General features: G+C 38.2%; 1 protein-coding gene across 1 annotated transcript in view; it reads right to left on the bottom strand.

Moving 5' to 3' along the window:
- The window catches only part of LOC129722415 (protein prickle-like), a 209,595-nt gene that overhangs the window by 167,205 nt on the left and 24,402 nt on the right, over positions 1-17,988 (bottom strand). The window lies entirely within an intron of this gene.

Genomic DNA, 17,988 nt, shown 5'->3' with positions numbered 1-17,988 from the left:
CATTAAGTGCACCGCCGCCTCACCGTTCACCGGACTTTGTGGTTGAGTTTTGCGAGTGAGCGAGCGAGGCAGCGGGGGTTTTCAAATTATGCTGTGAAATTGTTTAAAAATCAGTTGGCATCAACCTGACGAAATAGCCGTTTAGGCTTATGAAAGCTGAGGTTTTTTTTTCTAATAAGGCGTTTTTTGCTCAGATTAGACTGAAAGACTGCCTTTGCTCGCTCACCTACAGAGTAAAAGCATCATATTAAATATAATTCTAATTATAAATACAAAATCATTCATTCAGGTTGTGACTAAGAGATCCACTCGAAAATAAATATTTAATTTTAGTTGTTTTGGTTGTTTTTACATCAAATGAAGTAGTAAAATTTAATTGAAAATTTTAAATAACCGACTATCGATAATTGCCGTTATAACGATTTAATCATACGAATACGTACAATGATACCTTGTTAAAGAGTAAAATAATAAGCAATATCATTATAATAAATTCCGCGAATAATTATTCAAACATGTAACGGTCATGCTTCATTTTATTTATCTTTGCTGGTGTTTATTTTGAAGTACAAAAAAAGACTGCCATAGATTTACTATTCGTCTTTAAGGAGACATGCATAACCGAATTTTTTTCATTATTTCGAAAAATGATTGGTCTAAGAAAAAAAAAATTTTGTTTTGGAATGGATGCGATTCTTTCCAAATTTCTTCTAATCCTGATAATGCATTATTACAGCTATTAGGGTAAATGACCCAATAGTGGAGGAGCTAAGCACGAGTTATGCATGTTTAGCCATGTTTTGGCTAAAAAAAAAGAATCTAGTTGGTCCGTTTCACTATTTTCTGTTGAAATGGGTTCTATTTGATAGTTTTGCACCTTAAAATTGACTTTGAACCCGCTTTGAGGGTTTAAATTAACTAAAATATGTTGCACGCTTTTGTTCCAATAGTTGCGGTAGAGTTCCTATAGTTGTGAATGGGTGTTCCTGTAGTTGCGGTAAATAAAACATTCGTGTTTGCTTGGTTAAATGAAGGTATTTGCCTTGCTTGAAGTGGTTCTTGATTGTTTTACTATTTACCATATTGTTTTTGATAGGTTGATAAGTCGGTTTGCAAGTAAATACAAAAATGCACGAAGTTAACTAAGAGACGGATTTTGCGCCAATTTGACCAGATGTTGGCAAAATTCAGTGAGGGTATGTAGGTTTTATTAAAATAAAACAAATTTTGCATATGTTTTATAAAATATCTTTAGACTAACATTTGATAAGGGCTGAAATTGGCTGAAGAGAAGACCAATGGCGCTCATTTTGAAATATTCAGAATTTTTTTTTTCACAAATGGTGGCTTCTCATCACTGGAAGTTAGAGTCTATTACCTCTGCTTCGTACCATGTTTGCGCTTACATTTTTGACGTAAGTGTTTACTAAAAGAGCGACTGAAGCTGTGAAAGGTTCGTTAAAAGAATTACAAGACCAAAAGCAGTGGGTAAGCATCGATTAAGAGGTCATACATACATAATATAGAATTTAGGGGTGAGAGCGATATTTTTTGTGGCCGATCATGTATGAAGTATCGGTAAATACACGGTGCTTGTCCCTAATATACACAAGTAGTCCCACATACATATGTTCTGATAAACGTAAATCAGAATTGCGAAACCTAACGCAACTATAAGAGCATAGTGTATTCTGTGATCCAATAGTGGAGGATGATGATGATGATGATGATGATGGTCCCGCCACATACCCCTACAAAGGTTTGAGCTGGACGATTTATCTATAGATAATTAATGTAATCACAATTTCAATCAGTTATACAAAAAAAAAACGAACTGATTCCATTTCCAGATATAAACTTCTTCAAAAACTGTTTACTCGATTCACATCGGTAAAGACGTGAATTGCTGAGCTACACAAAGCTAGCACAGGGTTTTCATGACCTTCAGTCAGACTAACCACAACTACTTCATGTATATTCCCTAAGCATTCAAATAACAATTAAGTTTAAAATGTAAAAGAATCCATTTATATCTGACTTCCGCGCGCGAGGCTCAAACTTATGTAGTCACTTTCTATTATTTTTTAAGCTACAACAACATAAAGGAAAAAAATCCATCATCACCACCGCGACGAACACAGTAGTTTTGTCATTATATGTTAAAAAAAGATCCAATATAAAATATAAATAAAATTTTACAACACAATCATATCCGTTCGTATAAAACTTCGTCAGTTACAGGCTTCAATTAAACAATCAATAAATAAATAGGTTTCAAAAATAAATATTTCATCCAAAATAAATCCATTGTTTAAACTTCGTCATATAAACTCTCGTCATTGTTAAAAGCTTTTAAATTTCGTTCTGTACAACAGAAACTTTCACGTGTGAAATACATTGTCTCTTGAACTCCGCAAGTGTTGGTGCACGTTTAACATGTCTTGGCATCGAATTGAAAAAAATTATACCTTTATAAAATAATGAATTCTGTGAAGCTCTGGTTAAAAAGAAAGGTGTTCTTATTTCATCCGCGTTTCTAGTGTTATATCTATGAAAATCACTTCCTCTTTCAATTCGATCACACAAATATTGAGGTAGCAAACCATTAATTATTTTAAAAATGAACACCATAGACAAATAAACAATTCGTTGCTTCCCGGATAACCATTGCAAAGCGTCCAACATAAAAGCAGAGGAAGTTAATCTATCACACTTTAAAATCAAACGCATTATTCTATTCTGCAAACGCTGTAACCTCAATAATTGTGTGTTATTGGCCAAATACAAAAAGGTAGGGCAAAAATCCAAATGGGGCGAGATGATTGACTTGTATAGCTGTATTTTACTACTAATTGTTAATTCGTTTTTCAAACGGCATAATATTCCATACTTCTTGGCAATTTTCTTGATAACATTGTCAATGTGAGCGTTGAACTTTAGGTTGTCATCAATAATCACGCCAAGATATTTAATCTCCCGAACGCGACCAATTGTCTCATCATCTATTATAACAGAGACATCGTCATTTACCACGGTGCGCGAGAAAATCATAAATTTAGTTTTATCAATATTCAATTTCAATTGCTTATACTTCAGCCATCTGCTTAGAGAACGTAAATCTTCATTCAAGTGTGAAACAGCTTCTTCTAAATTTTTAGCTGCAATGAACAACACGGTGTCATCGGCAAAAAGATTTATGTCACAGAAACGTAAAACTCGCCGCATGTCATTTATATATAATAAATAAAAGGGGCCCTAATACACTTCCCTGTGGAACTCCAAGATCATTCTCCACGGGACCAGATACAGAATCATTAAAAACAGTCCGTTGAGTTCTGTCAGACAAATAGCTTTCAAACCATCTGAATGCAGGACGTAATTTATAAATAATATGATCATCTATTAACGAACTTCACCTGTGAAACAATTTCCATAATAAACTATTATCTGGGAAAATAATTATATGAGTAATAATCGTACTAAAACCACACACATATCTTAAAACCTTCGTGGACAAAATAAGAACATGGGTAGTGAGTGGTGCCTTCCGGGTAAGTTTCTGAAAAATACAGTATTCTTCAGTAATTTGGATATTTTCAGTATATATTGTTGTAGTAACATATGTACTTATGTTTATTCTATCATTTCTTCAACATGTAGCATAAGCAATTCGGTTCTAATTAGTTTAAACGATGAATTTAAAAGCGGTGCTACCACAACTATTGGATCACCTACCCTATATCGCTCAAAATCATGAGTCAAGATCAATTAATTACATTCATTTTCGTTTTACCTTAGCATTGATTTTTTTTTCCACCAAACTTTGTATTTTTTTAACATAAATTAGAATTTCTAAATGTTTCTCGTGATTCTGATGCAGATAAGCTGGATAAGATGTTTCCCGGTGGAAGTTATAGGAAAGGGGTTCACCATGAGGTAACTTACTCAAGATTTGTTTCAAATATGACAAATAGTTTATTCATTATTGACAGCATTGAAAGCCTGACTGCAATTATTGGTAACCTTTCAAATCTTAATGGAATCACAGTGCTCTCATAGATCATTGTCATAAAAAAATGCACCAAAAGATCTGACTACACCATTCGATTCGTTGTGACGTCCTGAACCTCTGGTCAAAATTTTAAAATCTTCGTACGGTACATTTTTGAATAAAATACAAAAAGTGATATAAAAATGACGATATACACATTGTAAAGCACGTTATTCAACCACCATTTCATGAAATAACTTCCAAAATATTTTCTACAAATCCCAAGTATTTATTTCATGATATTCACCACTGGTGGGACGACTTTATAAAATCGTGATCGTTATAGATTTGACTATGAAAAATTGATTTTATCTACTCAATGTCTTTAGCATATTTATTTCACAGAACAAGGCCTTACTTTTGAAGTTTACGCGGTTTCGATCAATATCTCTAGCAGTTTGATAAGAAAAAAGATTCCTTCCTTCAGCAAAAGTTGTGAATCCTGCGTTCCCCTATCTGCACGTTGGATACGACAAAATGAATTTTTTCTTAAAACACCACTCCTCAAAATCGGTTTTTTGTTGATAACTTTTTCTGTGATTGTCAAAACAATATATTTTATGAAGCTACAAGGGAGGCTTAGCTGAATGACCAAAACCTTTGAACATTTTGAATTGATTATTGCTTGGATTTTCGGCTCATCAGTCTTTAAGCTGAACTAAACGAAGTACTGCCTCTTTTCCTTCAACGTTTCGACAATATATTTTGTCTTTATCAAGAAGCCTATAAAAAACAAAGCAGAGATGTGTTTTCCCTATTTTAAAACCTTTTCCGAATGTCTGGTATTTACTAAAGCTTTTCGTTTTGTTTTCATTTGTAACTTATATAATACATAATTAACTGTGGTCTGTTTGCGTTTATCACATAAAATGGAACTATTTTAAATAATTTTTGTCATTGAATAATCTAGAAAAACTTGTACTCGGAAAAACATTATTTATGGTTACAATTGTTAATCTTCTACTAGTGTGTTGTCGAAATTTTATCTAGATCAGATTGTCTGAGTGCGCATGATTGTCAGTTTCATGACGTCTATTAATTTTATGTTGTTTATTATTGTTCTTTACTGTGTTAAACACACCTGCATAAATAGAACCTAGCCCGTCTGTATCACTTTTCTTGTTAACTGTATTGTTGTTCATTGTTATGTGGCATATTTCCAGAATCGGTAGTGCTGTTGTGTTTCTGTGTTGGTCGAGTATTTTAACATTGTTAAGATCAAATGTGTGTTGGGTTCTAATACAGTGGTGCAAGAGTGCTGTCTTTTCGCTTAGTGTGCGAATTGTGGATCTTCTATGTCGGTGCCTGTGTCAACAAGTTTCTGCAGTGCATTCAAGTTCGATCTGTGTCCGCTAATTCGTGTTTTTAACTTATTTGTAGTCGTGCCAATATATTGTGAACTGCAGTCGTTGCATGAAATAACATTGGTTTGGTCGTCTTTTGCTATTTTATCTTTTGTTTGTGTATAATATTGTTTGGCCATGTTTGTCTTTCGTGTGGCTAACTTAACTGTTTTGTAATCGTTTTTCAGGAACTTACTGATCTTATCGGTGAGATACGGAATGTATGCTTTATTAAATATTCTGAAAATATGCAACATAGCAACGAACAACAATACAGTTAACAAGAAAAGTGATACAGACGGGTTAAGTTCTATTTATGCAGGTGTGTTTAACACAGTAAAATCAATAATAAACAACATAAAATTCATAGACGTCATGAAACTGACAATCATGCGCACTCAGACAATCTGATCTAGATAAAATTTCGACAACACACTAGTAGAAGATTAACAATTGTGACCATAAATAATGTTTTTCCGAGTACAAGTTTTTCTAGATTATTCAATGACAAAAATTATTTAAAATAGTTCCATTTTATGTGATAAACGCAAACAGACCACAGTTAATTATGTATCATATAAGTTACAAATGAAAACAAAACGAAAAGCGTTGGTAAGTACCAGACATTCGGAAAAGGTTTTAAAATAGGGAAAATACATCTCTGCTTTGTTTTTTGTAGACTTCTTGATAAAGACAAAATATATTGTCGAAACGTGGAAGGAAAAGAGGCAGTACTTCGTTTAGTTCAGCTTAAAGACTGATGAGCCGAAAATCCAAGCAATAATAGATACACGTCACAGTCGATAGCATTCACATTACATTTTGAATTGTTTTGACCATTACAGACAAAGTTATTGACAAAAAACTGATATTAAGAAGGGGTGTCGAATGTTTTGCATAGTATGTGGTTTTCTATCCAGTGAACAATCGTGGACATTGTGCACGTGGACTTTTTCCTACGGAGGAAAGTAGAAAAAGTTCTTTTCTGTGATGTATTTAGTGATCAAACAAAAAAATAAAGTTCAACGAAAAACAGTCTAGTCACTTTAAAATTAACTTTACGTTGCGTTTAATTAAGCATGTTTAATTTAGTCATAAAATAAAGTGAAGATCTTTGAAACTGGAATGTAAAGTTAATCACAAAACCTACATCAAATTAAACTCAAAACGCTTAAAATACTTTCAAACGCCAGGAGAAATAGGAAGGAAAAAGTGCCAAACTAGGCTTTAATTGTATGCAAGCACTTCGAAAAGCACCGAAATATTGAATAAGGCTAAAAACTTAGCTTAACTTATACCTCTCGGCAGGAGACAGAAAAGTAAAAAGAAAACTAATTTAGCTCAAAAGATCTCAAAAACGTTTCTAAAAATAAGAAATTCTAAATTCAGTTTAAGCTGGTTTAAAAACGTCATTGAAGGTTACAAAACAAAAAAATATGAAGCAATCGTGAATGTCTTTCCAAATAGTCGACAATAGACGTTAGAAAATATGGCAAAAATGAACCAAATTTAGTCTAAAAAGGAAAAAATGCTTTTACAGAACAAAAAAATTATTGATTTCAAAAGCGATCGAAAATTCAAATGTTAAACAATATTTAAAATAATAATAAAAGAAATAAATAAACTTTCAAACTTTAGTCGAATGTCCGAAATGTACAGAAACGCTCATTATTTATTTATTTGGCATTCCGTCATAATGACATGGCCTGATTTACAAAGTTGCTCCAATTCACTCGGCTATTAGCTGCCGCTCTTCAATCCCTGGGACACCGTGTACTCTCTGCCAGATCTAGCTCAACATGGTCTACCCATCTTGCTCGCTGCGCCCCTAGTCATCTTCTTCCTGCCGGATTCGAGACAAACACCATCTTCGCAGGGTAGTTATCCGGCATTCTTGCAACGTGCCCTGCCCAGCGTATCCGTCTCCGTCTAGCTTTGGCCACCTTTTAAATACTGGGTTCTCCGTAGAGTTGCGCGAGCTCATGGTTTATCCTCCGCCTCCATATTCCGTTCTCCTACACACCGCCAAAGATCGTCCTTAGTACCCGTCGTTCGAAAACTCCGAGCACTCGCACGTCCTCCTCGAGCATTGTCCACGTTTCATGCCCGTACAGAACAACCGGTTTCATGAGCGTTTTGTACAGGTTACACTTCGTACTTCCCGCAGTCCAATTTGTCGCCTTTTTTATATGTAGGGCAGATAACCCCTTCCTTCCACTCCTCCGGTAGAGGTTCTGTATCCAAAATTCTTGTAATCAGCCGGTGCCAACAGGTGGCCAGCATCTCCGGACCTATCTTAATAAGCTCCGCTCCGAGGCTAAGCTGCCCAGCCGATTTATTGTTTTTCAGCTGCTTGATGGCATCCTTAACTTCACCTACCGTTGGGGCTGGCACGTCTTCTACATTTGTCGCACCGACGGGATCGCTTTCTCCGCCGCCACGGTCTCCTGCCTGAGCGCCATTCAGGTTTTAGGCGAAGTGCTGCTTCCACCTTTCGGTCACCTCACGATCGTCCGTCAGAATACTACCACCTTTATCCCGGCACATTTTGGCTCGCGGCACAAAGCCTCTGCGGGATGCGTGGAGTTTCTGGTAGAACTTTCGCATTTCCTGAGAATGATGCAGCTGTTCCAGCTCTGCAAACTCCTTCTCCTCCAGGCGGCGCTTCTTCTACCGGAAAATTTGGGTTCGCTGCATCTTCTTCTGCCGGTGTCTTTCCACATTCTGACGAGTGGCACTGCGCATCTTAGCCGCCCGCGCAGCATTCTCCTCATCCATCACCCTCCTACATTCGTCGTCGAGCCATTCCTTCCGTTGGGTTCGTCCCACATGCCTGATGACGTTCTTCGCTACGCTGTTCATGGCTGTTTTATTTCCCAAGTAACAAAATAGGCTATATCTAAGTTTTGTAGTGCTAGATAGAACCAAAACATAAAACCTTCAATGCCGACCACGCGGCTATAACAACCTATTAACAACAGCTATATACATGTGTCATGGCTAGTTGGCCCAGGTTTATTGCAGTCATTAAAACTTCATATGCGCTCCATCATAGGACCAGATGTTTTAACAGGCCGATTTGCTTGCCATAGAATGGCCTCGAAATTTTAACTGAGATGTACTCTCCAAATTAAATGTGAAGCAATAAATTTTATCTTGGTTTCATTTCCCAATGCCAACATTATATTCTGACAGTGTCGTAAAAACAAAAATGTGTGAGTTTTCTCTCTATAATGATTGATTATTAGTGTCATTTAAATCGTTTTCGTGCAAGTAGAAACACATGCCGTGAAATATTTATGGTGAAACCAGCCACGAATTTTATCGTAATTACCGCTCGCCGCCGTAATTCTGTAGAAAATGACTTTTCAATCAAAATTTTATTCCTCTGAACTAAGATGATGATTGAATAAATACCATGATTTGCCATATTTTGTTAAATGTATGACCTTATCTATCATTCAAATTTAAAAACTACTCTGTGGAATCGGTGATATTGTAAAATAAAATATCGATTTAGGATTGAATTCCAAAATTTTGCATTTTCCAATTTTAGGCGACATGTTGTTTTCGGATAAACCTTCGCACGCTCTCAAAATCCTTCATCATAACTGATTCTCTTAATTTGATCAGAACATAGCGTATACTAAATCCAACACGCCTATCACGGTTTTCATCTGCCTAAGCTACGATCATCAAGTTCTATTTTAGCCAAAATTATAGTCTGCAGGTTTTTAGTTTTATTTGGTCATCAGAGGGACTATCATACAACTTCATGCATATGACGGTGGGCATAGGATGGCTGTAAAGAATACTTGCGAATCATATTTCGTGGCTATCAAATAAAACCAAATTATAATCAAAGACTTAAATGTAAGTAAACATAAAACGAAAACAAAACAATCCTAAGTATTTGAAGCATTTTGATTGTTACTTGGGTTGTGTTCCAACAGTTCTCGAGAGGACCTTCCTCCAACTGGTCCTCTTCCGGCAGCGCAGCTTCGAGCGAATGCGCGTAGTTTTCGGCGACGTTAGGTTGCTTCAGTCGCGCGAGATCTAACCGGAGCGGACGTCGGTACCGAATGTTGTTAACAACGGAGAGTTTTGGGCGCATCTTAACCATATTTAAGTAGTGGTCCGAGTCGACGTTAGCGCTCCTATAGGATCTGACGTCGATGACGTCTGAGAAGTTCCGACAATCAATCAGAACGTGGTCGATTTGTGTTTCCGTCTGATTTGGTGACCTCCAGGTGTACTTGTGTAGGAGGTTGTGCTGGAAGCAGGTACTACGCACGGCCATGTTCTTGGAGGCGGCAAAATCGATGAGTCTCAGGCCCATCTCGTTGGTCCGCTGGTGCGCGCTGAACCCTCCAACCATCGGTTTGCATTTCTCCTCCTGACTGACCAGAGCGTTGAAATCTCCGATGACCATCTTGATATCATGTTTTGGGCAGTGGTCGTACTCACGCTCCAACTGCGCGTAAAATTCATCCTTGTCGTCTTCGGTACTTCCGATGTGAGGGCTGTGCACGTTTATGATGCTTATGTTGAAGAACCGGCCCTTGATTCTCAACCTGCACATTCGAGAGCTGATTGCTGACCCGTTTCCGCATCTCGCCCATCACTATAAAAGCTGTCCCCAGCTAATATGTGTTGCCGCAGCTCTGGTAGATGGCATGACCATCCCGGAACGTACGTAACTTTGAGCCCTTCCAGCATATTTCCTGCAGCGCTACGACGTCAAACCTGCGGGATTTCAATACTTCGGAGAGCACACAAGTGCTCCCTTGGAAATTGAGACATCGGCAGTTCCACGTCTCGAGTTTCCAATCGTTAGTTCGTTTTCGTCGCATGGATCTGTGCCGATTGTTCCAGTCAAAATTTCTTTGTTCCTCGTTCATTACTTGTGAGTGTTTTACGGTGGCGGCTTGTAAGGTCTGTGCACCAACCCCCTGTCTCGCTGGAGGATCATTGTGCACAACACTGTTTAGAGTCCCACGTTGGCACGAGGACGGTAATCGGCCGCCCCTAACCTGGAGTACAGACGCCGTTTAGAGTCACTCCTGACATGGGGGAAAGACGCTCGGAAACTCAAAAGAGCCCTCCTTCCCTGTCAGCATACGCCCAAGTTCCCACCGGGGTTGGTTACCCGATCTTCCCTTGGTTGCTCGTATCCCAGCCGGCGCGTGGAGGTTGGGATAGGAGTGGCTGGATAAAAGGCTAAGGACCACGTGTGGGGTCTATTTCATTCCTGTAGGTGCACTTGGCACCGATGGTACGCATTATCCAGCCGTTTACCAGCCCACGAATTCGTTTATCTTGGTACACTTGTGACATGTGACAACGATATGAGCCGTGAAGTGAAACGACAAGTTGCAGTAGCGAACAGGGCCTTCTACGGACTACGTAACCAGCTAAGGTCTCGTAGTTTGCAAACTGGCACAAAACTAGCGCTGTATAGAACGCTGATATTCTCGGTGGCCCTTTACAGACATGAAGCATGGACGCTGAAGGAAGCTGATCGACGAGTGCTTGGCGGTAAACTGGAAGATAAAGTGTAGCGCAGACGCATGAATCACGAGTTGTACCAGGTATACAAACATGCTGATATAGTGAAGGTAATACAGTGGCGCAGGCTTCAGTGGGCTGGACAGTAGCCAGAATGCCTGACTAGAGAGCCGCCAAAACTATCTTCAGTAGAGAACCAGGGAGAGGCCATCGACTCCGTGGTAGGCCTCGCACGCGGCGGAAGAAGACGCACAATCTGCTGGTATACGAGGAGATTGGAGAACGGCTGCTCAAGACAGAAGGAGCTGGACATCTCCAATTCGTTCGGCCCCAGACCGGTGAACGGTCCGTTAGCCAACAAAGTAATGAAAAGTAAGTATTCTTTTCAGGTTTTTTCTTTTCAACAGTAATACACAAATTTGGAGTCGACCGATTTTTGCGCGTTCCAAAAAAATAATTTATGCAAACGACATGAAACTCTTTATTGAAATAACCAATTTCAGCGACGCAGAAGAACTCCAGAAAAAAGTCAATTTGTTCTACACTAGGTGCAATAAAGGCTTACTTGAACTCAATGTCAAAACAATATGTTTTCGTACACGAAATAATTATTGTTACATTACAGGTCGGACTCGATTATCCGGAATATAAAAAATATCTTTCCGGATAATCGATTGATAGAAAAAATATGCAAATTTGTGATTAACGAACATGAAATAAATATTTCTTTTTTTCTACTTTGCTTGCATGTTGCAGTGACGTAACTTGAAATTATTCCAGAAGTGAAACGGAGTAAAATCCTGAGAAGCATAAAAAATAAATTATTATGATTATTTTCACTTAATTCGAACATGTCCCAAACATGCCGGAAGTGACATAAATGGTAATAAAAATTGCCAGATGAGATGGTAAAGGTAAAATTTCGGAATAAAAATAAAAACGAGCACAAAAAAAAAAAAAATTCCGGATAATCGAGTGTGAAATTCCAGATAATCGAATCCCGGATAATCGAATCCTTCCTGTACTAGCTTTTACGCTTGCTTAAAATGTACTGCATTTTCTCTCCCATCGTATGAAGCACGTTGCATGCTCATTAATCTATCAACCTCAAGCCTTGAATTTGCAGTGCTATTCAATCGTCAATGACATTACTTCAAATTGCATAGGCTCAGTTGCATTACTATTGCAGTAGCGCCTATTTCAATCAGTCGAAGAAAACATTGATTGTCTAGCTGTCTTACGAATATAAGGAATACCGTTAATCACAAAGAAATTTGTGAACAAACATCTTTCGAAACAAATCGATTTATATTGCAGCCATTCAGGAGCCCTTTCGGGTGATGGGATGATGAACAGATGTAAACTGCTTAAAATAGGTTTGGGGTGATGGGAATAATGTCCCTCGATTGGTAACTTCAATTGATGATTGTTAAAGTTTGCTAACTTAGTTTTACAATCTCAAAACAAGTTCTGACAGAGAAAACGATAGAGAACAGATTGATATACTACTTTTTATATTTGACCCAACACATTTCGAGTATTTAGTCTGAATATACAGGCGGTTCCTAGAGCTGCTTAGAATATGTTCCCTACCCTACATCCTCGCGGTACCTTAAAACAAAAAACTTTTCTGAGAAAAACAGTGCGGAACTAATAAACCAAAAATAACCCCATAAATAGGGATGCCACATAACATTATCCGGAGATTTTCAAAGTTGCGAGCGGGCAGAATGTTTTACAAAAGATATAATTTCTTTGTTCAAAAAGAAAACTTTTTCTGCACAAATATGTTTTACCGTATTTTCATATTTGGTTACTTTATTTATCTTAGCAATTCGAACTAGGTGATTTTTCTGCAAAAATATCAAAAGAATATCAAAAAATTCCGAAAACTCTTAACATACTCACACCTTTGAGTTTTTCGGCAATACGCACCTAGTGTAGGACTTGGATTGGTAGGCGCGTTAAAAAACTACTCCGTCATATTTTCACGTAATTCGAGTGTATTCTGCTGGATTTGTGGAAAAAGAGTCTGCAGTTTAAATGGACATAATAGTTCAAGTTTGTATTGTGTGAAGTTGGCATGAAAAAAGAACGATATCATGTAAAAATCGTCCGGCAAAATGTGTTTTATTTTTCTGTTTTTTTTTGTAAGCCAACATTCAACGAAGAAAAAAATGTCAAAGTGTTACGTCATACAGTGGCAAGTGCTATAGTAAATGTTGAACGAAGGCGGAAGGAAAAGGGTCGAAGAACCTATGTAAAGCTAAGTATTCTGCTTTTATTCGTTCAATTATTGTTTCATATAACTAGCGCCAGTTAGAAAAATTTGTTTCAATAAGAAAGCGCTAGAAAGATAATTCTAATTGGAAAATTTTGCTGTAACACCTGCATTGTCTGTCTGTAAGGATGTGCAAGTTGTTACGTGTTAATCGATATTTCTTCGATATATACACAAAACAAAAATATTTTAACTTTAAAAGTGAAATAAATCTACAAGCAGTAAGTGTTATGTTTAGTTTTTGCGTTTCATGCGTCTCGGTTGAGCAGTGCACTGACGTCGGCAGGGATTCTTTAAACACCCTGCCTGCGTTGTCAATTAGCCGTTTGAAAATAATTGGTCTATTTATTTGTTTTTTTTTTGGTAGATGCCAATCTGGGTGCATTGCTTACAATATGTCGAAATTTATTTTAGCGTGGTTTTGTGGAGTCGTTTCATTTGCTAAAGCTCTGCTTGAAAAATCAGGATTGCCCCAATAGGTAAGAGCTTTAAACCATTGTACACGCTGGCTCTCACAACACCGAACGGTTACGAACATTTGGCCCAGTTTTATACTCTTGTTTTAAAATTTTTCTAGCTTTTGAACAAATATTGAAACACATAGACAATTTTTATTAATTATGTGAAAATCTTGTTGGTCGGAATAGCTACTAAATTTTGATTTCGATTGCTTTGGCATTTTATCAATCAACTTAGAATTCTGTCTTGTTCGATATGCATATTGCATTTTTTTAAAAAAGTTTGAGCTATGAGTGCATGAAACTTTGCCAGTTTTTATATTCAGTAGGTATCTTAACTTAAATACAAAACAAAAGATTATCGGGGCCAGACTTCCTGAAATCTCGCTCGCACAAAGAAGAGACAGTGTGCTTTGCGCTACAAGTCTCGTTTCTCATTCAGTCGCTTCGTACTGTGTGCAGCGTGCGAGCGAGAAAACTTACCATTCGTACGAGCCATGTCTCGTCACATGGGAATTTTTTTGCGACGTACACGAAGATACCTCGTCTCTCAACCGAACGAGTGCGGTGCATGGGCGACGCGTACTTGAGACAGCTTGCGTGCAAAATCTCGTGAGCTCGTCTCGCGAGCTTGCCTCGCATGTTGCTTTGCGCTAATGGTGCGAGAAGGAAATTGATTTTGCGCAGAAGGATACAGGCAGAGGATTTTATGTTTTTTTTTTTATTTAGGGTGTTATAGCAGCATGCATCAAAACACCGTTAGAATTATCAATGATATAACCTAGTTCATTTATTTATCAATTCAAAATTCTATGATTAATTCATCCGACTTTTGTTGACATGAATTAAGAACGTTTTGTTGCTATACTTATTATGCTAACGGTACGAAAATGAGTAATATTTTTCTTTTCACCGGATGCAGAGTGTTACGTTGGTTAACAGAAGTGTTTCTTTCGTCGGTTTAGATGAAATGTGGTTTGAAATTACAACATAAGTTTTTCGGGAGTTAAAAATAGTAAAACCATTAAATTGTTTATATTTTCTAGTACGTGCTGATGTTGGATAGAATTTTCGAATTGAGTACACTAAAGTCGCTTTTTATGCGGGGGATACATGCCGCGTAAAAAACCGCGTAAATTCCGGAATCCGCGTGAAAAAACCCGCGTAAATTCTGCAATCCGAGTGAAGAGAAACCGAAATCCGCACGAAAAAAAAATACCACGTAAATTCCGGAATCCGCGTAAATTCTGGAATCCGCGTAAAAAAACACCGAATAAATTCCGGAATCCGCTAAAAAAGCCGCGTAAAAAGCGACCTTAGTGTATAGATATTGCAAATCAGGTTCTGAAGGTTCGTGATAATCTGATCGTAGTAATATAGTTTTGTGAATTCTTCCGATTAATACATCTTCAGAAAGGTCTGACGGCATGTATCGTACACTGGGGTCGCTTTTTACGCGGTTGGTTGTACCGCATTTAAAAGATTAGATTAGATATGCTTATGCTAAACTTATTTTTTATCGCGTACAAATGACCTTCCGAATCGAGTGAAAATAATCCGCGTTATTGTGAAAATATCCCGTTTGAAAAAACGCATAAAAACAACCCGCGTAAAAAGCGTCCCTAGTGTATGTAGGTACGTTAGGCAGCTTATACACCAGAGAGACGCAGAGACACTCACCGTTAAGGCAACTGTCAACATCAAAACGGATAACGGCAATGCAAAATTATACAGCTTCCCCGTTTTGATGTTGACAGTTTCCTTAACGGTGGTAGGTACAGTACGGGCGCCTCGCTCAGTTCGTAAAGCGATGAGACATCGTTTGGTGCGCCGCAGTCTCTTACCGAAAAAAAAAAGAAAATAAACCTCTCGTCGCTTGAGTAAAAAGCGCGTGTACAGGAAGTCTGTGTACACGAGAAAGTCTCACGAGCTGTAGCGCGCGAGCTGTATCAAGTATGTACAGTACGGGCGTCTCGCTCAGTTCGTAGTGCGATGAAACATCGCCTTGCGCATCGCAATCCGAACCGAAAGAGAAGCTAAAGAGCAACCTGCAAATTGCATGTGACGTGTCTCGTCTCGTCGCACATACATGGAAATTCTACGAGCGAGAGAAAGATTTCTCTCGTCGTTTAAAAAAAAGCACGTGCACAGGAAGTCTGATCGGGGCGAAGCACAGTGTCCTCTCGCGTATGCGTCGGTGAGAGGGAATAAAGCGGTCGTATATAATGCTCCGGTGTAAACGTGTCTTCGGCCTTGGTGAGCTTTGCTCATCTAAGGATTATAGGTGTATTGTGATTTCCGAGATGTACCAAATCATTATTTCGGAGACTGTACGCCCGTTGGTTTTTTTTAGCACGTTACGATTCAGAGTAGGTTTCGTTCGTTCGATAAATATTGTAATTATTCAATCGCGACAAAGACAAACCCTGCATGGATGCCAAATCTATTCCTTTTTTTTCCCGGTTCCCTTTTTTTTCCTTTTTTTTAAATAAAGCGGGTGTTTTGGCTTTTTCGTCATACCAGTGGTCGGCACGCTCTTGTTTGCTCTCTGAGAAGGCAGTTAAGTTTCGCGGACGGTAATTTGACTGCGCTCAGTGTGACTATCCATTCGTTTCTAAGTAAATTTGAATTGAGTTCACTGCATTAAACGCGAAGTTTGGTGTGATACAGACTGTTAACGATTGGTAGGTTGCCGAAAATAACTAGATCGTGGCGCGGTTCTATTTATATGGTCTCCTGGTGGCCGGTTGCCCAGAGACCGAGAAGTAACCATATCGTGCGCGAATTTGTGTAGAAAAGATCGCACCATCAACCTCGATGGATCCAGATCAATTCCTTTCCACTAACACTAATTCCTTCCTTTGATACTTCTGGATGATGCAGAGGATTCCTCGGTCTCTAGTAGCAACAAGTATTAAACTAACACTCCCGATATCCCTTCCGCTATTGATCTGCATTGAGCGTGGCCAGCTTCGTTATTGACCAGTGAAAAGAAAGATCACCAGAAATCGTACACTGAAAATGGCTTGCTACTCCTAGGCACCATTTTGACGGTTCTTTGTGCAATTTCAGCTGATTCTGTTCAATCGCGGGCAACACACGGGCGATCAAATATGCTATGCTATGCTATGCTAATACGCACCTAGTGTAGGACTTGAAAATATATAAATTGTCCAAATTTATGACTTGCACCGTTTCCAGAGCGAGGTGAAAACAATTTCGCTGGCTCAGAAGCATTTTGCGTTTTACCCAGAGACCCGAAAACTACCTCCTAGGCTCAGAGAAAATTCGCGTTCACCCGGAGACCCGGAGATCACCGCCCAAGCCCGGAGACTTCGGGTGCGACCCTGAGAGGTGGCAACCCTACCGATAAATCGTAAAATGCGCCAGTCTACTGTTCACTGTTGAACCATTCGCATAACATACTCGAAAGTACCAATTAAAAACCATCTGAAAGACTCCAGAAATAAAGTTTACCATGTAAAAAAAAACATTGTAAGTAACAACTGTAACGAAATATTGTTTGTAGTTTTTATTTGCTTGACGGAAGAAATAAATAAATACTGTTTTATTAGCGGCACAATTTCCTGAAGTGACTGCCACAGCGTTACTCTAGCAAGTATAAGAGGAGTCATTATGTGAAGAAAAAAAAGTATAAGAGGAGTCATATCGAAACCTCTTTCTTACTGCCTATCTCTAAGAGAGAATATTCTAAGAAAGACTTATTTTGTCAAGAGGAAAGGTATCTGGGGTACTGTAGAGTACAGATGGGCATCGAGTCTTCTAATTATTCGAGATATGATTTTATTTGTCTGTAATTTGGCATCAATAAAACTGCATGTTCCAAGAATATAATCGAGGCACGTAAAAACACTATATTACGGTCAAATTTTGAACTGTAATTAGGAAAACTACAAAAAAAAAAAGAATAAGTATCAAAGTAGTTCATACCGAGATTTTTCTAAACCGTGGTTAGAAACGTGGTCCAACATGTCTGGGAATCGACAGAAAGATCATTGAAAATGTTTAGTATCAAAAGTTCAGCATCAGCACGGGATGTAGCGAAAAAGTCGGGTACATCAGTACCAAATGTTGAGCGTACTAAGAAGAAAAGAATCCTTTTAAGAATTTATGCCTAACTTATAACTGAAGATATGTCAAACTGGATTCCAAAACTCTAGGGGAAGGGGTGATAAAATGGACACCCTAAGCCATTTCCCAATTTCCTCCACAGTTTTACACTACAACTATGAGTCGATAGTGCACATTAACTGAGCCACTAATGATTAATACAAAAAATAAGAAGATGTGCTCAAACATAGTATTTTCCGTAGTTTTCACGAGCAT

Source organism: Wyeomyia smithii, chromosome 2 (assembly GCF_029784165.1).
Source record: "Wyeomyia smithii strain HCP4-BCI-WySm-NY-G18 chromosome 2, ASM2978416v1, whole genome shotgun sequence".
Lineage (NCBI taxonomy): Eukaryota > Metazoa > Arthropoda > Insecta > Diptera > Culicidae > Wyeomyia > Wyeomyia smithii.
The sequence above is the reverse complement of the archived record's forward strand: the minus strand, read 5'-3'. Positions and strand labels throughout refer to the sequence as shown.